Raw genomic sequence first — 23,764 nt, forward strand, 5'->3', positions numbered from 1 at the left:
GAAAATCTAGTTTTTAGACATTATGGGGGAAGTTTTTTGTTTAAGATTATTAGGATTCTAATATATTCAATTTAAATTTCAATGTACTAAGACAACACAATAAATCAAATGAGGCCAATAATAGGATATTAACCTTAAGAAAGCGAGTTGTATACAAAGGAAAGGTTGTATCTGGATAAAAGTAGACATTAAATAGCATAAAACTATAATAAATGGAATCCTAAATAAATACCAAAAAAAAAAGAAATTCAATTGTATGATTTTCATTTTAATATTTTTTGGCAAAAACAATCACAATGCTGTCATCGTTTATTGTTTATGCAACAGTCGTCATCCCCTAATCACTATTTTTGTGTGTTTAGATTATATATTACATCGATACCTTCCGAGACAGAAACAACGAAATTTTGAATTTTCCCTCTTGTATTCTCATTTTCCACAAAATGCCATTTACCATTGCGATTTTTCTCATTCAGTCGTCGGATGGCTGCCTTATTTCTCTCACAGTGTTTGTCATATTCTTGTCGTCACATTTCAGAATTTTGTTTCTTATTTCACTCTAAAGAAATATATTTCTCATGGTTCTATGTCAATGAGTTTGTGGGTATGTTTGGTAGCCAATGAGTGTTTTCTTTTTTGGCTTTAGTAAGAAAGGCTTTTTTTTATTATATTTGCCAAAAGTATTTGCTCTGTACTATGGGAGGATGGGGTGGTACCTTTTTTGTTTTTTGGTTCACCTTCTTTGCGTGCCTATAGTTCCCAGTACTAATTCTTTACCACCCATCCATTTACTCAATAGTTTAACCTCAGACAAAATTTTCATGTTAATGTTGCATGCAAGATTTTTTTCTATATCGATGTTTTGCTTTTTTCTCTGTTTTGTTTTTATACCTAATTCTTCGTGAGCGATGATTCGACGTGCTTGTATGTATGTGAGTTTGTTGATTTTTGGGGGTCATTCCCCATACTATATTTTTACCATAGACTAAACATGCTTCGCTATTAATGATTTAGCACATGTTCTTCACTATTCCCATGTTATGTTTTTTTATGATTTTCTTACACTTTTACTTTTCTTTTAAATATATTTACACACGATGATATTAAATATTTACTAAGTGGCATTGCCTTGGAATTCATGACAACATATACACCGCAATCAACTCTCTACCACTTTTTTTTGGGGATATTTTAATATTGGAAGCATATTTTATTTAAGAAGTGGCAATATACATGTTTCCATTTAAATTTAATTTTTTTGGACTTCCTTGGCTTGACATGACTTTCAGCGACGAAAATTTTCACCTGAATCTGTTGTGGCCAGATCCAAACTATAAGATGCATACAATAAAACATCCCAACCAAGCTGCCGGAGCTTCTCTAGATGTGTGTGGCCTGCATGGTCCGTTGCTTACTTCGAGAGTTGCAAGTATCCCCCAAATTCGGGATATTTATTTTGTGAATGACGTCGAAATTTTTGAGTTGAGGACTTTGGAATTTGGCGTGGAATTTCCATAAACTTGCGACTTTTTTCGAAATAGGTTCAGTATAATAAATCAGGATCATATGAAATTCTGTTTATTGAAAAAAGAAGCGAATTGAATCATCAAAATTCCAAGAAAACAAAATTTGGCTCCACTTTTTTTCACAGCAGGCAATGGGATATGGAACATTTGAGCTTGAAAGGGACACATGGTTTTATTTTTTGCGGGCTCAAGTGCAAATTTTTAATATTACTCAGATTGGTAAAAAACATGTTTCTACAATTATGAAATCATTGCGTGTCGGCTAGGGACTCGATGGATTCAATTCAGATGAATTTCGTGAAGGTTGTGCTGAGCGCCAACTGATATTGCAAGATCGTCGTGAGACCTATCGTGAGAAACTACCTTAGGCATTAGTGCGACGAGTATAAATCGATATTGCATTAACATTTAACCGCCAAAAAAATTTGTTTGTGTTGGGCGCCAAACAATTTGTCAATCGCTCAAAAAAAGAAGACATGTCGATTGACATCGATCGTGAGATTGAGACATCCTTAGGCATTAGTGGGATCAGAGTACAATCAATATTGCATTACCATTTAACCGCCAAAAAAACTTGTTTGCGTTGGACGCCAAACAATTTGTCAATCGCTCAAAAACAAAAGACTCATGGCGATTGACATCGTGACAGATGCGGAAATTTATCTTGAGATTGAGACATCCTGAGACATTAGTGGGATCAGCGTACAATCGATATTGCATTAACATTAAACCGCCAAAAAAATTTGTTTGCGTTGGGCGCCACACAATTTGTCTATCGCTCAAAAAAAGAAGACATGTCGATTGACATCGATTAGTGGGATCAGCATACAATCGATATTGCATTAACATTTAACCGTCATAAAAATTTGTTCGCGTTGGGAGCTAAGCAATTTGTCAATTGCTCAAAAAAGACCGATTGGTCGAAAGAAACGCCTCAAAAATACGATCTCGCGTATGAGGCCGATATTAAGCAGTAGTCGACTGATCAACACATGACGAAGCGAAGCAGTTGATGCGTACAGAATGCATGCATGAGATACCTCAGAGCAGCAAATATCTTAATGGGAAATATTTTGAAAAACGGGAAAAGAAAAACGATTTTCGATTAATATTTGCTTTTGTGCTCTAATCCCGAAACATAAAGGGCATCCCCTATATAGATTTGACATCTTCAACATCCTGAAGGTTTATTTTTCATTGTATGTATATGCCATCAAATTTACGGTGTGGAATGAGTAGAACTCGTCAATAGTTCATGAGATGGATGTATCAACCATTACACCACCCCTTTGGCATACTGTTGCATGTAAAATTAATAGTGAAATTGATAAGAATAAAAAATTAAATGTTTTTTCCCCAGATTGTCATTAATCGATTTAGTCATAAATCTTAAATGTCCCTATAATGTTTGATATGACCATGTTTACTAGACCAATAAGGAAAACGTCACACATTCTTTGGTGTAAACTAAAAACAAAAGTGACGCGTTCTTTTGACATTGTTGTGGATTCTTTATCACATTTCTTATTTAATTTTATTTTTAGACATTGTTTTTTTTCTTTCCTAGAATAGTTGACTAAACTCCTTTCTATTTTGGTTGGTGGTGTTTTTTTGTTCTGTTGCTTTTTTTTTTACTTTTTTATGTACAAAACAATTTCACGCTTTTTGTTTTCCATTCATTCAGTCACTCACTCATTCATTGTAAACTTGCCCCACTTTTCGCCAAGAGGCTCTTTTATGTGTTTCGGAAATGAAGGACATGCTTTAGTTTTTTCGAGTATCTAGTTTTTCTTGTTGTTTTGCTACAAAACACTGGTAACACACTTTGTCACCTATAGACTATGGGATTCTAGTGTAGAATGGTAATTGACTTAAGTAACAGTGCGTTGTTTTTTGCATAGTTGTAGTTTTTTTTAAGGGCAGAGGGTGTTGAATTTCCCGAAATGAGAAGATGTGTGCATTTATTTTAAATTAAAATGAAAGAATTCCATCTTGGCTGAAAGATATCCAAGGAAGATTTCGGATGAAATGCACACCATTTTGTAAGGTGATATATTTCATATGAAGATGCCGAGTATCAGAAAAGGAACCCATCGATTACTAGAGTTAAGAAAGTAGTTGTTGCCCTTGGACTAATGAATATTTTTGAGAATTTTCCAGTTGCCAACCATTAACAGTGATTCCGTAAGGTGCATAATACTACCAAGCTTTACGTGCCATTACAGCATACATAAATAGGAGAATCAAACAGCCAAGCCGTGTGACAGGACGGTCCCCGAAGCGCTCAACCTATTGAAGGCATTCAATGCGGTCAATTAAGCCACACTATTTGAGGAAATCGAAAATACTTCCCTCTTCAAGTCGTCTGTCCATGTCACTGCAATTTGTGATAAGCTCCGCACTTGAAGAGCGCACACAGCAACTTTGTTGACTACATATAAGGCAATTGACCGGTCATGGATATGGACAGATAGTAATAAAATTTCTATAGAAATAAAAATTTTGACAAAATTTTCTATAGAAACAAAAATGTTGACAAAATTTTCTATAGAAACAAAAATGTTGACAAAATTTTCTATAGAAACAAAAATTCAAATTCAAATAAAAATTTCGACAAAATTTTCTATCGAAAAAAATTTTGACAAAATTTTCTATTGAAATAAAATTTTGACAAAATTTTTTATAGAAATAAGCAATTTCTATAGAAATAAAAACATTACATTTTTTATAGAAACAAAAATTTGGACAAAATTTTCTATAGAAACAAAAACTTTGACAAAATTTCCTAAAGAAGTAAAATTTTGACAAAATGTCCTAAAGAAATAACATTTTTACAATATTTCCTATATATAGAAAAAAATATCACCAAAATATTTCCAATTAAAAAGTTAATTGAAGTTGAAATTTTTTTCAATTAATAAATTTATTGATACAATTAACTTTTTAATCATGATAGAAACATTAAGTTAATTAAGTCAATGATTGAAAATTTTAAAATTTTTAATTAAAAAATTAATTGATACAATTAACTTTTTAATTTTTAATTAAAAATATATTTCAAACAATCATTTGTTAATCCAAATAAAAACTTTAAGTCAATTCAGAAAGTAATTAAAAATAGTTACCTTTTTTAATTAATAAATTAATTGAGTTTTGCAATCAACATCAATTAAATTTTTAATTGAATCAATTAAAAAATTAATTGAATTTTTCTGAAAAATCAATTAATTTTTTAATCAAGAATTTTTTCTATGCCCAATTAAAACTGTGATTGATACTATCATTTAAGTGATTGAAGACATTTCAATTAAAAAAATAATTGGATCAATTAATATGGTGATTGAATCAGAAAAATTTTTTTTGTGTGTAGAAACAAATTTTGAAAAATTTTTCTATAGAAATAAAATTATGACAAAATTTTCTATAGAAACAAAAGTTTTCACAAAATTTTCTATAGAAATAAAATTTTTGAGAACACTTTTTATAGAAAAAAAAGTTTTGATACAATTTTCTACAGAAGTAAAAAATGTTGACAAAATTTTCTATAGAAATAAAAATTTTGAAAAAAAAAAATTCTATATAAAAAAAATTATGACAAAATTTTCTATAGAAAAAAAATTTTGAAAAAATTTTCTATGGAAATGAAATTGTGACAAAATTTTTTATAGAAATAAAATTTTGATAAAATTTTCTATAGAAATAAAATTTTGATAAAATTTTCTATTGAAATAAAATTTTGACAACATTTTCTATAAAAATTAAATTTTTTACAAAATTTTCAATAGAAATAAAATTTTGACAAAATTTTCAATAGACAGAACATCTGTAGAAATAAAATGTTGACAAAATTTTATGTAGAAATAAAATTTTCACAAAATTTTTTATAGAAATAAAATTTTGATAAAACTCTATTGAAATAAAATTTTGATAAAATTTTCTTTAGAAATAAAATTCTGAAAAAAATTTCTGTAGAAATAAAATTTTGACAACATTTTCTATAGAAATAAAATTTTGACAACATTTTCTATAGAAACAAGAATTTTGACAAAATTTTCTATAGAAACAAAAATTTGGACAAAATTTTCTATAGAAACAAAAATTTTGACAAAATTTCCTAAAGAAATAAAATTTTAACAACATTTTCTATAAAAATTAATTTTTTTACAAAATTTCAATAGAAATAAAATTTTGACAAAATTTTCAATAGACATTTTCTGTAGAAATAATATGTTGACAAAATTCTATAGAAATAAAATTTTGACAACATTTTCTAGAAAATAAAATTTTGACAAAAGGGGCCACCGTGGTGCAATGGTTAGCATGCCCGCCTTGCATACACAAGGTCGTGGGCTCGATTCCTGCTTCGACCGAACTCCAAAAAGTTTTTCAGCGGTGGATTATCCCACCTCAGTAATGCTGGTTTCTGAGGGTTTCAAAGCTTCTCTAAGTGGTTTCACTGCAATGTGGAACGCCGTTTGGACTCGGCTATAAAAAGGAGGTCCCTTGCCATTGAGCTTAACATGGAATCGGGCAGCACTCAGTGATATGAGAGAAGTAGAGGTGTGCACGTGAGTAATATTTTACTCACGCTCACGCACACTCACGACGGAGAAATCTTATTCACGCACACTCACGCACGATATTTTTTGGTAGGACTCACGTTCACGAAAAGAAAATTTGTACTCACGCACGAAAATCTTTTAAATGTCGTGACTCACGAAAAATGTGGTGACTCACGAAAAATGTGGTGACTCACGAAAAATTTTATGAGTAATTTACCTATAGAACCTGACTGAAAATATGAGTATGATTAAAGTTATAAAATTTTTAACACTTAAAATGTCACTAAAATTATATATGAATTGAATTCGTAAGCATTTTATGTTCGTAACCTAACCTAAATTAAATTTTGACAAAATTTTCTATAGAAATAAAAATGTTGACAAAATGTTCTATAGAAATAAAATTATGACAAAATTTGCTATAGAAATAAAATTTTGACAAAATTTTCTATAGAAATAAACATTTTGACAAAATTTTCTATAGAAATAAAATTATGACAAAATTTGCTATACAAATTTAATTTAATTTTTTTTAAATAAAATTTTCTATACAAATGAATTTAGGCAAAATAAGATATTTTGTTGGGTAGTTTTTGGTAAAATTTTCTACAAATTATTGTAGATTATTTTTGGGTCGAGTGCTTTGGATTTGCACAATAACCACTTATGCCCAATGAATATCAAAGTTTGAATAATCCAATACCGGAAGAAAACTACAAATTGTTTCTTTCTTTTTTTACAAAATTATATCTCTTATTTAAATTGCTAATAAGTGATACGAAATGCCGTTTTGTCTATGTTATAGTACTATTTATCGTGCTGTTAAAGCAGCTATTCGCATTTTAAATTTCCTAAACCGTGCATTAATCACCGTTTAATAAGATTCAGGAAAAAAATACCGACAAAAAGAAGAAGGAAAAAAGTATATTTAAGTCACTTTCCTTATGTTTATTGGAGTAGGAAATTTTAGTGGCAGTACTAAAAAGTCAGTTCAGTTCGACTCCTCACAAGGAATATAACGAACATTCGTTATTAGTGACTGTTGCATCATTTTACATTGCACCTTAGAATACTTGTAGATGGACTGTAAGTTGGACTTGATTCAATTTCAAAAAGGCGGCACAATTTTAGCCCTATTATTTGTATGTTATCGTTGTATCTCTCGATTGCAGGCAATAATGGTATGGCGACTTAAAGCTATCAATGTAAAGTGTATGTGGAGCAACGGCGAATACATTCATTTTATGACAATCGTAGCACATATGTCGAAGAGGAACAAATTTGTCATTTTTGATTTCGTTTGGTTTTTTTGCCATTAGTCAATGAGCCAATACCACAATAACGCTTAGTCACCAATACCCAAACATTTTATATTGATGTGGTTATTGTCTTCCGAGGTTTGCTTGCTTGTCTGTCAGCACTCATAATATTGCAAAAATCATGATGATGATAGCTAATATATGTAGCTACTACTAAAAACATTCGAAATTTGTATATGATGATAATTTCTTGATCAAATAAATATGAAGTGAACAAACTTTTTCAACCAAATTTATTATAGAAAATAAAACGAAGTCGGGCAGAGTTAAGTGCATGGCACTCTAAACATATTTGCTTAAAAACTTTCGACTATATTTTAGGAACAACTAACACATGGACAGACTGAACGATGGAAATCTAAGGGCTAGATTGAATCAGGCCATTCTGAGCGTGGGATCCCTGGGATATAATGGGGTTTCAGGAAGTCACTTTAATTATACCACGAGCATATAGTGCTTCTAGCTATGAGTTCAAAGTAATGGATAAAAAATAATTACAAATTTAAATTAAACTTACAAAAAAATTGGCGATGGAATATTTTATGCAAAATATTTGCTTATACACCACGTCTTGCACATAAGACTAGGGTAATATTTACAGTAATTATTAATATGGGTTAATTTATATAGACCAGTTAAAGAAAAATTAATTTCTATGTGATAACCTCTACTAATACCTCTTGATATGTTCTTTAATTACTTTATATAGCACTTTAACATTCTAGGCAAACAATGATGAAAAGAAATGGACACACATGTTGAAAATATTTAGTGGGGTATAGTCAAAATAGGATTTGTTGTTTGTTGCTTTTAGGCATTGTAATCAGAATTGAAATGTGGATTCCTTAATAAGAGGTAGATTTTTCGACTTTTTCAAATATTGGGAAAAAATATTTAAGAATTTTTCAAAAATTACGTTTGTTTTAATTTATTATTTGATTACCCTTAAAAATGTGAATATTTGATGACCATATAATAATTAAAAGTCTTGGGAAAAATCTTCCATATCAGCTATGATAAATGCAATTATTTATTTGTTTATTTAATTAGGTAATCAAAATCTTAATTTTTATAAAATGAGTGAGTGAGTAATAATAAAGTGATTGATACACAACAATGTTGATCCAAAAAGGCTTGAGAATTTCTTGTGAAACCGACTCGGGAAAATAAGACCCCAAAATGGAAATGAAATAATGCCTCGAAAATTGGGTATTTGTTTCGTAATGATATTAAGCCTCATTTTGATTATGCAATAAAATCCCACTACAATGAAACAAAGTGCCAAAAATCATAAAAGAAAAAAAAATAGATTGTGTTCGAGAGTAAAGATTGTAAAAATTCGAGCGAATTTTGTACCACAATCGCTATTTTTTGTTTTCAATATAAATGTTTGCGAGATGGGTATCTGGCATTTTCTTTTCAGTAACTTAATAATGTCAATTCCCTTAATATTCCTGTCCAATAAGCTCGAATAAATATTGTAATAATTTCTAGTTTAAATGATTTGGACGTTGAACCAGTCTGCATTGATATCAGGCTAACCTAAAAATAGTTTGGGATTTTATTTTATTTCCGTTTTGGGGCCTTGTTTCCTTGGATGCTTATTTCCCGGACCCGTGAAACCTGGGCAAATTTACCAGTGCAATGTATGTTTCTCCACCTATTTTCGGATTTGCTTAAAAAAAATTGTATAAATTTCCCTTTATTTTCAAAGTTCAGTTCTATTAGCGGATTTTTGATCAACATGAAAGACCGATTTGAGTCGATTTACCAAAAAATTTAATTTTTTCGCAAAAGGTTGATTTACGACATTTCTCTAGTTGTTTTGAGCCATATCACTGCGCTGGGAAAATTCGGTTGAAAAATCAAATCTTGTATTTGTCGATCAATATGTGGGTATTTTTCGATCGATTGCTATTGTGTGTGGCTCTCAATGTTGCAAGTATTGGGGATTTATCCTCAAATTGAGTATATTTTTGTGGGTGGGGACGAAGATTTTGATTTTGGGTATTTTTGTGGGGATTTTATTGAAATCAGTTCAGATAATAAACCAGGTCTCTACAACAATGATTAACATCAAATTCTGTTTATTTCTACATCATTAAAAAACAAGTATATAAAGCAGTAAGTTCGGCCGGGCGGAATCTTAAATACACACCACCATGAATCAAATATTATAAATAGTTTTCCTTGAAATTTCAGGGGGGTTTGATCTCATCTCCCAAGCAGAGCAGTTCAACCAGTACACTTCCCGAAGCTAAATTTAAAGATTTTACCTATGAAGACTATACATGATTCTGGATTAATAAGAACCATTTTTGTTTGAGTTTTAGATAAATCATTAACTTGTAAGTTAGAGAAATCATTATCTTGTAAGTTTGCAGGATAATGATGAAATTACGTCTTGATTTGAAATCTAAAATCTGTAGATTTTCATTTCCATTATTTAAATGATTACGAGAAGTAAAATCTGGAAATTTTTACATTAAGTTTCAAGCAATTTTCATAATCAATGCGCGTTCTATACCCTTAAGAAGTGATATCGGCCTTTCCAAATGGACCGATAAAAACTAAATCCGATATACGTTTTTTTTTTAATTCTTAAATTCCAGTATATTTAAATTTCAGGCAAATCAGATAAAAACTACGGTTTATATAAGCCCAAAAGTAAAATCGGAAGATCGGGCTATACTAAAACATTGAATGATACTCAGCATTTTCGGCGCGCCTATTTATGGTCCTATAATACCTCTAGATTTCCAATTTCAGGCAAATTGGATAAAAGCTACGGTTTCTATAAGCCCAATAAGTAAAATTTAGAGATCGGTCTATATGGGGGCTATATCAAAACATGGACCTATACTCACCATTTACGGCACACCTTTTTATGGTCCTAAAATACCTCTACATTTTCAATTTGAGGCAAATTAAAAAAAAACTACGATTTTTATAAGCCCAAGAAGTAAATCGGGAGATCGGTGTATATGGGGGCGATACCAAAACATGGACCGATACTCATCATTTTTGGCACACCTCTTTTTATTTCTAAAATACCTCTAGATTTCCAATTTCAGGCGAATTGGATAAAAACTACGGTTTCTATAAGGCCAAGACCCCAAATCGGGAGGTCGGTTTATATGGGGACTATATCAAAACCTGGACCGATATAGCCGATCTTCGAGCTTGACCTGCCTGCAGACACAAGACGAGTTTGTGCCAAATTTCAGCGCGATTGCTTCATTATTGAAGACTGTAGCGTGATTACAACAGACAGACAGACAGGCGACAGACTGACATGGTTAAATCGTCTTAGAATTTCTCCCTGATCAAGAATATATATATACTTTATATAGTCGGAAATCGATATTTCGATGTGTTACAAACGGAATGACACCCCGTCACCATTCTATGGTGTTGGATATAAAAACGTACCAAGGGGTGCAAAGCAAGCATTTGGAAAAGAAACAAACACAGGATTTTATATTGGGGTACCAAGCGCTAATTTAAAATTTTACTTATCTTGGTTAAACATTATTATACAATTCTGAAATCATATCGTGAGGCCTAAAAGTTGCCCTCTCATTAGCGTTCATCACTGATTTGGACAATAATACCCCAAAAAATATAGAAATGATGAAGGTGGTTCATATTTATATTTAACTATCACCCAATTTGTACATCCTGCGCCACACTGTGGAACAGGGTATTATAAGTTAGTGCATATGTTTGCAACACCCAGAAGGAGACGAGATAGACCCATGGTGCAAAAATGCTCAGGGTGGGCTTCTGAGTCGATATAGCCATGTCCGTCTGTCCGTGAACACATTTTTGTAATCAAAGTTTAGGTCGTAGTTTTAGTCCAATCGACTTTAAATTTGGCACAAGTATGTGTTTTGGCTCAGAACAGAACCCTATTGATTTTTGAAGAAATCGGTTCAGATTTAGATATAGCTCCCATATATATATATTTCGCCCGATATGGACTTATATGGCCCCAGAAGCCAGAGTTTTACCCTAATTTGCTTAAAATTTTGCACAAGAAGAACAATTAGTACTATAGTCAAGTGTGCCAAATTTTATTGAAATCGGTTCAGATTTAGATATAGCTCCCATATATATCTTTCGCCCGATTTACACTTATATGACTACAGAGGTCAATCTTTTACTCCGATTTAATTGACATTTTGCACAGGAAGTATAATTAGCATTGAAGCTATGCGTGCCAAATTTGATTGAAATCGGTTCAGATTTAGATATATCTTTTGCACAGGGAGTAGAATTAGCATTGTAGCTATGCGTGCCAAATTTGGTTGAAATCGGTTCAGATTTATATATAGCTCCCATATATAAAGGGTGATGCGGTCAAAATTTGGTCAATATAAACTTGACGTATTTCTTTCAATTTTGCATTTAAAAAACCTGAACACCCCTCATTTTGAAGGTGTGTGTGTAGAATGTTGCTCCTATTTTGATTTTGGAATTCACTCTTCAGTTGTCAAAATGCCGTCCAAGCAAGAAGAGCAGCGTATCAAAATTTTGCTCGCGCATCGCGAAAATCCGAGCTACTCGCACGCAAAGCTGGCAAAATCGCTGAAAGTTGCCAAATCAACCGTAACAAAAGTAATTAAAGTGTTTGGGGAACGTTTGTCGATAGTCAGGAAGTCTGGATCGGGGGGAAATCGAAAACCGGAAGCCCCTGAGACTACAAAAAGAGAGTTGCCGGTAGTTTCAAGCGAAACCCAAACCTCTCTCTCCGAGATGCCGCAAATAAGCTGGGTGTTTCGTCTACAACCGTGCATCGAGCGAAAAACGAGCCGGACTATCGACTTACAAGAAGGTAGTGACTCCAAATCGCGATGATAAACAAAATACGACGGCCAAAGCGCGATCCCGGAGGCTGTACACGACGATGCTAACGAAGTTTGACTGCGTGGTAATGGACGACGAAACCTACGTCAAAGCCGACTACAAGCAGCTTCCGGGACAGGAGTTTTATACGGCAAAAGGAAGGGGAAAGGTAGCAGATATTTTCAAGCACATAAAACTGTCAAAGTTCGCAAAGAAATATCTGGCTTGGCAAGCCATCTGTACCTGTGGCTTGAAAAGCAGCATTTTCATAGCTTCCGGGACTGTCAACCAAGAAATTTACGTGAAAAAGTATTTGAATAATCGTCTGCTGCCTTTCCTGAAGAAATACGGTTGTTCCGTACTGTTTTGGCCGGATTTGGCATCTTGCCATTACGGTAAAAAGGCCATGGAGTGGTACGCCGCCAACAACGTGCAGGTGGTTCCCAAGGACAAGAACCCTCCCAACACGCCAGAGCTCCGTCCAATTGAGAAATACTGGGCTATTGTCAAGCGGAACCTAAAGAAGACCAAAAAACTGCTAAGGACGAGCAGCAGTTCAAGGCAAACTGGCTTTCTGCGGCGAAGAAGGTGGACAAGGTGGCTGTACAAAATCTGATGGTAGGTGTCAAGCGTGAGGCCCGGCAATTCGGATTTGGAAAAGCGAAAGCCTAACTGAATATTTTTCCTGAATTTTATACTAATTGAACTTGAAAAAGAAATTTAATTTGATTTTTTAAATAAACTATTTCACCGATTTACACGCGTTTCCCCTTGACCAAATTTTGACCGTATCACCCTTTATGTTTTTTTGATTTCGACATATATGGTCAAAATACCAACATTTTCCTTGTAAAATCGCCACTGCTTAGTTGGAAAGTTGTAAAAATGACTCTAATTTTCCTAAACTTCTAATACATATATATCGAGCGATACATTATAAATAAACTTTTGCGAAGTTTCTTTAAAATTGCTTCAGATTTAAATGTTTCCCATATTTTTTTACTAACATTTTGTTCCACCAAAAGTGGTGCAGGGTATAATATAGTCGGCCCCGCCCGACTTTAGACTTTCCTTACTTGTTTTACTTGAGTAATTAGAAGTAAATTTTTGTTCATAAATACACGTTGGCCGAATCCTATTTTTTCATTTTTTTAACATTTTGAAGACGATAACCGACCGGTCGGTCTTCTGGTGTTGTATTTCGAAATCTTGATCTTATTGCAGTTCGTAAGCTGGTATGACAATAAATTTTATATATATACATATATTTTTATACCCACCACCATAGAATGGTGACGGGGGTATAATAAGTTTGTCATTCCGTTTGTAACGCATCGAAATATCGATTTCCGACTATATAAAGTATATATATTCTTGATCAGGGAGAAATTCTAAGACGATATAGCCATGTCCGTCTGTCCGTCTGTCTGTCTGTTGTAATCACGCTACAGTCTTCAATAATAAAGCAGTCGTGCTGAAATTTCGCACAAACTCGTCTTTCGTCTGCAGGCAGGTCAAGTTCGAAGATGGGCTATATCGGTCCAAGTTTTGATATAGTCCCCATATAAACCGACCTCCCGATTTGGGGTCTTGGGCTTATAAAAACCTTAGTTTCTATCCAATTTGCCTGAAATTGGAAATCTAGAGGTATTTTATGACCACAAAGAGGTGTGCCAAAAATGGTGAGTATCGGTCCATGTTTTGGTATAGCCCCCATATAGACCGATCTCCCGATTATATTTCTAGGGCTTCTAGAATCGATAGTTTCTATCCAATTCGCCTGAAATTGGAAATCTAAAGGTATTTTAGCACCACAAAGAGATGTGCCAAAAATGGTGACTATCGGTTGATGTTTAGGTATAGCCCCCATATAGACCGATTTCCCGATTTCTTTCTTATTATCCAATTTGGTTGAAATTTGAAATCTAGAGGTATTTTAGGACCATAAAGAGGTGTGCTAAAATTGGTGAGTATCGGTCCAGGTTTTGGTATATCCCCCATATAGACCGATCTCCCGATTTGGGGTCTTGGGCTTATAGAATCCGTAGTTTTTATCCAATTTGCTTGAAATTGGAAATCTAGAGGTATTTTAGAACAATAAAGAGGTGTGCCGAAAATGGTGAGTATCGGTCCATGTTTTGGTATAGCCCCCATATAGACCGATCTCCCGTTTTTACTTCTTGGCCATCTAAAATCTGTAGTTTTTATCCAATTTGCCTGAAATTAGAAATCTAGAGGTATTTTAAAACCATAAAGAGGTGTGCTGAAAATGATGAGTATCGGACCATGTTTTTATATAGCCCCCATATAGACCGATCTTCAGATTTTATTCTTTGGCTTATAGAAACCGTAGCTTTTATCGAACTTGCCTCAAATTGGAAATCTAGAAGTATTTTAGGACTATAAAAAGGTATGCCGAAAATGGTGAGTATAGGTCCATGTTTTGATATAGCTATCAGATAGACCGATCTCCCGATATTACTTTTTGGGCTTCTAGAAACCGTAATTGTTGTCCACTTTGCCTGAAATCGAATATCTGGAGGTTTTTAGGAATACAAATAGGTGTGCAAGAAATGATTTTATTTTTTAGGTTTCTGGAATCCGTAGTTTTTATCCAATTTGCCTGAAATGAGAAATCTACAGGTATTTTAGGACCTTAAATATGAGAGCCGAAAATGGCGTGTATTGGTCCATGTTTTGGTTTATATCCCAAATAGACCGATCTCCCGATTTTACTTCTTGGGCTTTTAGAAACCATAGTTTTTATCAAATTTGCATGAAATTTTTAAAAAATTTCGACAAAATTTTCTATCGAAAAAAATTTTGACAAAATTTTCTATTGAAATAAAATTTTGACAAAATTTTTTATAGAAATAAGCAATTTCTATAGAAATAAAAACATTACATTTTTTATAGAAACAAAAATTTGGACAAAATTTTCTATAGAAACAAAAACTTTGACAAAATTTCCTAAAGAAGTAAAATTTTGACAAAATGTCCTAAAGAAATAACATTTTTACAATATTTCCTATATATAGAAAAAAATATCACCAAAATATTTCCAATTAAAAAGTTAATTGAAGTTGAAATTTTTTTCAATTAATAAATTTATTGATACAATTAACTTTTTAATCATGATAGAAACATTAAGTTAATTAAGTCAATGATTGAAAATTTTAAAATTTTTAATTAAAAAATTAATTGATACAATTAACTTTTTAATTTTTAATTAAAAATATATTTCAAACAATCATTTGTTAATCCAAATAAAAACTTTAAGTCAATTCAGAAAGTAATTAAAAATAGTTACCTTTTTTAATTAATAAATTAATTGAGTTTTGCAATCAACATCAATTAAATTTTTAATTGAATCAATTAAAAAATTAATTGAATTTTTCTGAAAAATCAATTAATTTTTTAATCAAGAATTTTTTCTATGCCCAATTAAAACTGTGATTGATACTATCATTTAAGTGATTGAAGACATTTCAATTAAAAAAATAATTGGATCAATTAATATGGTGATTGAATCAGAAAAATTTTTTTTGTGTGTAGAAACAAATTTTGAAAAATTTTTCTATAGAAATAAAATTATGACAAAATTTTCTATAGAAACAAAAGTTTTCACAAAATTTTCTATAGAAATAAAATTTTTGAGAACACTTTTTATAGAAAAAAAAGTTTTGATACAATTTTCTACAGAAGTAAAAAATGTTGACAAAATTTTCTATAGAAATAAAAATTTTGAAAAAAAAAAAATTCTATATAAAAAAAATTATGACAAAATTTTCTATAGAAAAAAAATTTTGAAAAAATTTTCTATGGAAATGAAATTGTGACAAAATTTTTTATAGAAATAAAATTTTGATAAAATTTTCTATAGAAATAAAATTTTGATAAAATTTTCTATTGAAATAAAATTTTGACAACATTTTCTATAAAAATTAAATTTTTTACAAAATTTTCAATAGAAATAAAATTTTGACAAAATTTTCAATAGACAGAACATCTGTAGAAATAAAATGTTGACAAAATTTTATGTAGAAATAAAATTTTCACAAAATTTTTTATAGAAATAAAATTTTGATAAAACTCTATTGAAATAAAATTTTGATAAAATTTTCTTTAGAAATAAAATTCTGAAAAAAATTTCTGTAGAAATAAAATTTTGACAACATTTTCTATAGAAATAAAATTTTGACAACATTTTCTATAGAAACAAGAATTTTGACAAAATTTTCTATAGAAACAAAAATTTGGACAAAATTTTCTATAGAAACAAAAATTTTGACAAAATTTCCTAAAGAAATAAAATTTTAACAACATTTTCTATAAAAATTAATTTTTTTACAAAATTTCAATAGAAATAAAATTTTGACAAAATTTTCAATAGACATTTTCTGTAGAAATAATATGTTGACAAAATTCTATAGAAATAAAATTTTGACAACATTTTCTAGAAAATAAAATTTTGACAAAAGGGGCCACCGTGGTGCAATGGTTAGCATGCCCGCCTTGCATACACAAGGTCGTGGGCTCGATTCCTGCTTCGACCGAACTCCAAAAAGTTTTTCAGCGGTGGATTATCCCACCTCAGTAATGCTGGTTTCTGAGGGTTTCAAAGCTTCTCTAAGTGGTTTCACTGCAATGTGGAACGCCGTTTGGACTCGGCTATAAAAAGGAGGTCCCTTGCCATTGAGCTTAACATGGAATCGGGCAGCACTCAGTGATATGAGAGAAGTAGAGGTGTGCACGTGAGTAATATTTTACTCACGCTCACGCACACTCACGACGGAGAAATCTTATTCACGCACACTCACGCACGATATTTTTTGGTAGGACTCACGTTCACGAAAAGAAAATTTGTACTCACGCACGAAAATCTTTTAAATGTCGTGACTCACGAAAAATGTGGTGACTCACGAAAAATGTGGTGACTCACGAAAAATTTTATGAGTAATTTACCTATAGAACCTGACTGAAAATATGAGTATGATTAAAGTTATAAAATTTTTAACACTTAAAATGTCACTAAAATTATATATGAATTGAATTCGTAAGCATTTTATGTTCGTAACCTAACCTAAATTAAATTTTGACAAAATTTTCTATAGAAATAAAAATGTTGACAAAATGTTCTATAGAAATAAAATTATGACAAAATTTGCTATAGAAATAAAATTTTGACAAAATTTTCTATAGAAATAAACATTTTGACAAAATTTTCTATAGAAATAAAATTATGACAAAATTTGCTATACAAATTTAATTTAATTTTTTTTAAATAAAATTTTCTATACAAATGAATTTAGGCAAAATAAGATATTTTGTTGGGTAGTTTTTGGTAAAATTTTCTACAAATTATTGTAGATTATTTTTGGGTCGAGTGCTTTGGATTTGCACAATAACCACTTATGCCCAATGAATATCAAAGTTTGAATAATCCAATACCGGAAGAAAACTACAAATTGTTTCTTTCTTTTTTTACAAAATTATATCTCTTATTTAAATTGCTAATAAGTGATACGAAATGCCGTTTTGTCTATGTTATAGTACTATTTATCGTGCTGTTAAAGCAGCTATTCGCATTTTAAATTTCCTAAACCGTGCATTAATCACCGTTTAATAAGATTCAGGAAAAAAATACCGACAAAAAGAAGAAGGAAAAAAGTATATTTAAGTCACTTTCCTTATGTTTATTGGAGTAGGAAATTTTAGTGGCAGTACTAAAAAGTCAGTTCAGTTCGACTCCTCACAAGGAATATAACGAACATTCGTTATTAGTGACTGTTGCATCATTTTACATTGCACCTTAGAATACTTGTAGATGGACTGTAAGTTGGACTTGATTCAATTTCAAAAAGGCGGCACAATTTTAGCCCTATTATTTGTATGTTATCGTTGTATCTCTCGATTGCAGGCAATAATGGTATGGCGACTTAAAGCTATCAATGTAAAGTGTATGTGGAGCAACGGCGAATACATTCATTTTATGACAATCGTAGCACATATGTCGAAGAGGAACAAATTTGTCATTTTTGATTTCGTTTGGTTTTTTTGCCATTAGTCAATGAGCCAATACCACAATAACGCTTAGTCACCAATACCCAAACATTTTATATTGATGTGGTTATTGTCTTCCGAGGTTTGCTTGCTTGTCTGTCAGCACTCATAATATTGCAAAAATCATGATGATGATAGCTAATATATGTAGCTACTACTAAAAACATTCGAAATTTGTATATGATGATAATTTCTTGATCAAATAAATATGAAGTGAACAAACTTTTTCAACCAAATTTATTATAGAAAATAAAACGAAGTCGGGCAGAGTTAAGTGCATGGCACTCTAAACATATTTGCTTAAAAACTTTCGACTATATTTTAGGAACAACTAACACATGGACAGACTGAACGATGGAAATCTAAGGGCTAGATTGAATCAGGCCATTCTGAGCGTGGGATCCCTGGGATATAATGGGGTTTCAGGAAGTCACTTTAATTATACCACGAGCATATAGTGCTTCTAGCTATGAGTTCAAAGTAATGGATAAAAAATAATTACAAATTTAAATTAAACTTACAAAAAAATTGGCGATGGAATATTTTATGCAAAATATTTGCTTATACACCACGTCTTGCACATAAGACTAGGGTAATATTTACAGTAATTATTAATATGGGTTAATTTATATAGACCAGTTAAAGAAAAATTAATTTCTATGTGATAACCTCTACTAATACCTCTTGATATGTTCTTTAATTACTTTATATAGCACTTTAACATTCTAGGCAAACAATGATGAAAAGAAATGGACACACATGTTGAAAATATTTAGTGGGGTATAGTCAAAATAGGATTTGTTGTTTGTTGCTTTTAGGCATTGTAATCAGAATTGAAATGTGGATTCCTTAATAAGAGGTAGATTTTTCGACTTTTTCAAATATTGGGAAAAAATATTTAAGAATTTTTCAAAAATTACGTTTGTTTTAATTTATTATTTGATTACCCTTAAAAATGTGAATATTTGATGACCATATAATAATTAAAAGTCTTGGGAAAAATCTTCCATATCAGCTATGATAAATGCAATTATTTATTTGTTTATTTAATTAGGTAATCAAAATCTTAATTTTTATAAAATGAGTGAGTGAGTAATAATAAAGTGATTGATACACAACAATGTTGATCCAAAAAGGCTTGAGAATTTCTTGTGAAACCGACTCGGGAAAATAAGACCCCAAAATGGAAATGAAATAATGCCTCGAAAATTGGGTATTTGTTTCGTAATGATATTAAGCCTCATTTTGATTATGCAATAAAATCCCACTACAATGAAACAAAGTGCCAAAAATCATAAAAGAAAAAAAAATAGATTGTGTTCGAGAGTAAAGATTGTAAAAATTCGAGCGAATTTTGTACCACAATCGCTATTTTTTGTTTTCAATATAAATGTTTGCGAGATGGGTATCTGGCATTTTCTTTTCAGTAACTTAATAATGTCAATTCCCTTAATATTCCTGTCCAATAAGCTCGAATAAATATTGTAATAATTTCTAGTTTAAATGATTTGGACGTTGAACCAGTCTGCATTGATATCAGGCTAACCTAAAAATAGTTTGGGATTTTATTTTATTTCCGTTTTGGGGCCTTGTTTCCTTGGATGCTTATTTCCCGGACCCGTGAAACCTGGGCAAATTTACCAGTGCAATGTATGTTTCTCCACCTATTTTCGGATTTGCTTAAAAAAAATTGTATAAATTTCCCTTTATTTTCAAAGTTCAGTTCTATTAGCGGATTTTTGATCAACATGAAAGACCGATTTGAGTCGATTTACCAAAAAATTTAATTTTTTCGCAAAAGGTTGATTTACGACATTTCTCTAGTTGTTTTGAGCCATATCACTGCGCTGGGAAAATTCGGTTGAAAAATCAAATCTTGTATTTGTCGATCAATATGTGGGTATTTTTCGATCGATTGCTATTGTGTGTGGCTCTCAATGTTGCAAGTATTGGGGATTTATCCTCAAATTGAGTATATTTTTGTGGGTGGGGACGAAGATTTTGATTTTGGGTATTTTTGTGGGGATTTTATTGAAATCAGTTCAGATAATAAACCAGGTCTCTACAACAATGATTAACATCAAATTCTGTTTATTTCTACATCATTAAAAAACAAGTATATAAAGCAGTAAGTTCGGCCGGGCGGAATCTTAAATACACACCACCATGAATCAAATATTATAAATAGTTTTCCTTGAAATTTCAGGGGGGTTTGATCTCATCTCCCAAGCAGAGCAGTTCAACCAGTACACTTCCCGAAGCTAAATTTAAAGATTTTACCTATGAAGACTATACATGATTCTGGATTAATAAGAACCATTTTTGTTTGAGTTTTAGATAAATCATTAACTTGTAAGTTAGAGAAATCATTATCTTGTAAGTTTGCAGGATAATGATGAAATTACGTCTTGATTTGAAATCTAAAATCTGTAGATTTTCATTTCCATTATTTAAATGATTACGAGAAGTAAAATCTGGAAATTTTTACATTAAGTTTCAAGCAATTTTCATAATCAATGCGCGTTCTATACCCTTAAGAAGTGATATCGGCCTTTCCAAATGGACCGATAAAAACTAAATCCGATATACGTTTTTTTTTTAATTCTTAAATTCCAGTATATTTAAATTTCAGGCAAATCAGATAAAAACTACGGTTTATATAAGCCCAAAAGTAAAATCGGAAGATCGGGCTATACTAAAACATTGAATGATACTCAGCATTTTCGGCGCGCCTATTTATGGTCCTATAATACCTCTAGATTTCCAATTTCAGGCAAATTGGATAAAAGCTACGGTTTCTATAAGCCCAATAAGTAAAATTTAGAGATCGGTCTATATGGGGGCTATATCAAAACATGGACCTATACTCACCATTTACGGCACACCTTTTTATGGTCCTAAAATACCTCTACATTTTCAATTTGAGGCAAATTAAAAAAAAACTACGATTTTTATAAGCCCAAGAAGTAAATCGGGAGATCGGTGTATATGGGGGCGATACCAAAACATGGACCGATACTCATCATTTTTGGCACACCTCTTTTTATTTCTAAAATACCTCTAGATTTCCAATTTCAGGCGAATTGGATAAAAACTACGGTTTCTATAAGGCCAAGACCCCAAATCGGGAGGTCGGTTTATATGGGGACTATATCAAAACCTGGACCGATATAGCCGATCTTCGAGCTTGACCTGCCTGCAGACACAAGACGAGTTTGTGCCAAATTTCAGCGCGATTGCTTCATTATTGAAGACTGTAGCGTGATTACAACAGACAGACAGACAGGCGACAGACTGACATGGTTAAATCGTCTTAGAATTTCTCCCTGATCAAGAATATATATATACTTTATATAGTCGGAAATCGATATTTCGATGTGTTACAAACGGAATGACACCCCGTCACCATTCTATGGTGTTGGATATAAAAACGTACCAAGGGGTGCAAAGCAAGCATTTGGAAAAGAAACAAACACAGGATTTTATATTGGGGTACCAAGCGCTAATTTAAAATTTTACTTATCTTGGTTAAACATTATTATACAATTCTGAAATCATATCGTGAGGCCTAAAAGTTGCCCTCTCATTAGCGTTCATCACTGATTTGGACAATAATACCCCAAAAAATATAGAAATGATGAAGGTGGTTCATATTTATATTTAACTATCACCCAATTTGTACATCCTGCGCCACACTGTGGAACAGGGTATTATAAGTTAGTGCATATGTTTGCAACACCCAGAAGGAGACGAGATAGACCCATGGTGCAAAAATGCTCAGGGTGGGCTTCTGAGTCGATATAGCCATGTCCGTCTGTCCGTGAACACATTTTTGTAATCAAAGTTTAGGTCGTAGTTTTAGTCCAATCGACTTTAAATTTGGCACAAGTATGTGTTTTGGCTCAGAACAGAACCCTATTGATTTTTGAAGAAATCGGTTCAGATTTAGATATAGCTCCCATATATATATATTTCGCCCGATATGGACTTATATGGCCCCAGAAGCCAGAGTTTTACCCTAATTTGCTTAAAATTTTGCACAAGAAGAACAATTAGTACTATAGTCAAGTGTGCCAAATTTTATTGAAATCGGTTCAGATTTAGATATAGCTCCCATATATATCTTTCGCCCGATTTACACTTATATGACTACAGAGGTCAATCTTTTACTCCGATTTAATTGACATTTTGCACAGGAAGTATAATTAGCATTGAAGCTATGCGTGCCAAATTTGATTGAAATCGGTTCAGATTTAGATATATCTTTTGCACAGGGAGTAGAATTAGCATTGTAGCTATGCGTGCCAAATTTGGTTGAAATCGGTTCAGATTTATATATAGCTCCCATATATAAAGGGTGATGCGGTCAAAATTTGGTCAATATAAACTTGACGTATTTCTTTCAATTTTGCATTTAAAAAACCTGAACACCCCTCATTTTGAAGGTGTGTGTGTAGAATGTTGCTCCTATTTTGATTTTGGAATTCACTCTTCAGTTGTCAAAATGCCGTCCAAGCAAGAAGAGCAGCGTATCAAAATTTTGCTCGCGCATCGCGAAAATCCGAGCTACTCGCACGCAAAGCTGGCAAAATCGCTGAAAGTTGCCAAATCAACCGTAACAAAAGTAATTAAAGTGTTTGGGGAACGTTTGTCGATAGTCAGGAAGTCTGGATCGGGGGGAAATCGAAAACCGGAAGCCCCTGAGACTACAAAAAGAGAGTTGCCGGTAGTTTCAAGCGAAACCCAAACCTCTCTCTCCGAGATGCCGCAAATAAGCTGGGTGTTTCGTCTACAACCGTGCATCGAGCGAAAAACGAGCCGGACTATCGACTTACAAGAAGGTAGTGACTCCAAATCGCGATGATAAACAAAATACGACGGCCAAAGCGCGATCCCGGAGGCTGTACACGACGATGCTAACGAAGTTTGACTGCGTGGTAATGGACGACGAAACCTACGTCAAAGCCGACTACAAGCAGCTTCCGGGACAGGAGTTTTATACGGCAAAAGGAAGGGGAAAGGTAGCAGATATTTTCAAGCACATAAAACTGTCAAAGTTCGCAAAGAAATATCTGGCTTGGCAAGCCATCTGTACCTGTGGCTTGAAAAGCAGCATTTTCATAGCTTCCGGGACTGTCAACCAAGAAATTTACGTGAAAAAGTATTTGAATAATCGTCTGCTGCCTTTCCTGAAGAAATACGGTTGTTCCGTACTGTTTTGGCCGGATTTGGCATCTTGCCATTACGGTAAAAAGGCCATGGAGTGGTACGCCGCCAACAACGTGCAGGTGGTTCCCAAGGACAAGAACCCTCCCAACACGCCAGAGCTCCGTCCAATTGAGAAATACTGGGCTATTGTCAAGCGGAACCTAAAGAAGACCAAAAAACTGCTAAGGACGAGCAGCAGTTCAAGGCAAACTGGCTTTCTGCGGCGAAGAAGGTGGAC

General features: G+C 32.4%; 2 long non-coding RNA genes across 2 annotated transcripts; both read left to right on the forward strand.

Moving 5' to 3' along the window:
- Positions 1–7,011: 7,011 nt before the first annotated feature.
- LOC142230652 (uncharacterized) lies at positions 7,012–7,639 on the forward strand. The gene is made up of 2 exons (XR_012720762.1): positions 7,012–7,174; positions 7,261–7,639. It is a non-coding gene; the product is annotated as an uncharacterized LOC142230652 (long non-coding RNA).
- Positions 7,640–17,926: 10,287 nt separating this feature from the next.
- LOC142230666 (uncharacterized) lies at positions 17,927–18,554 on the forward strand. Its single transcript, XR_012720766.1, has 2 exons — positions 17,927–18,089; positions 18,176–18,554. It is a non-coding gene; the product is annotated as an uncharacterized LOC142230666 (long non-coding RNA).
- The last annotated feature ends 5,210 nt before the right edge of the window (positions 18,555–23,764 follow it).

The sequence above is a fragment of the Haematobia irritans genome, chromosome 3, assembly GCF_050003625.1.
Source record: "Haematobia irritans isolate KBUSLIRL chromosome 3, ASM5000362v1, whole genome shotgun sequence".
Lineage (NCBI taxonomy): Eukaryota > Metazoa > Arthropoda > Insecta > Diptera > Muscidae > Haematobia > Haematobia irritans.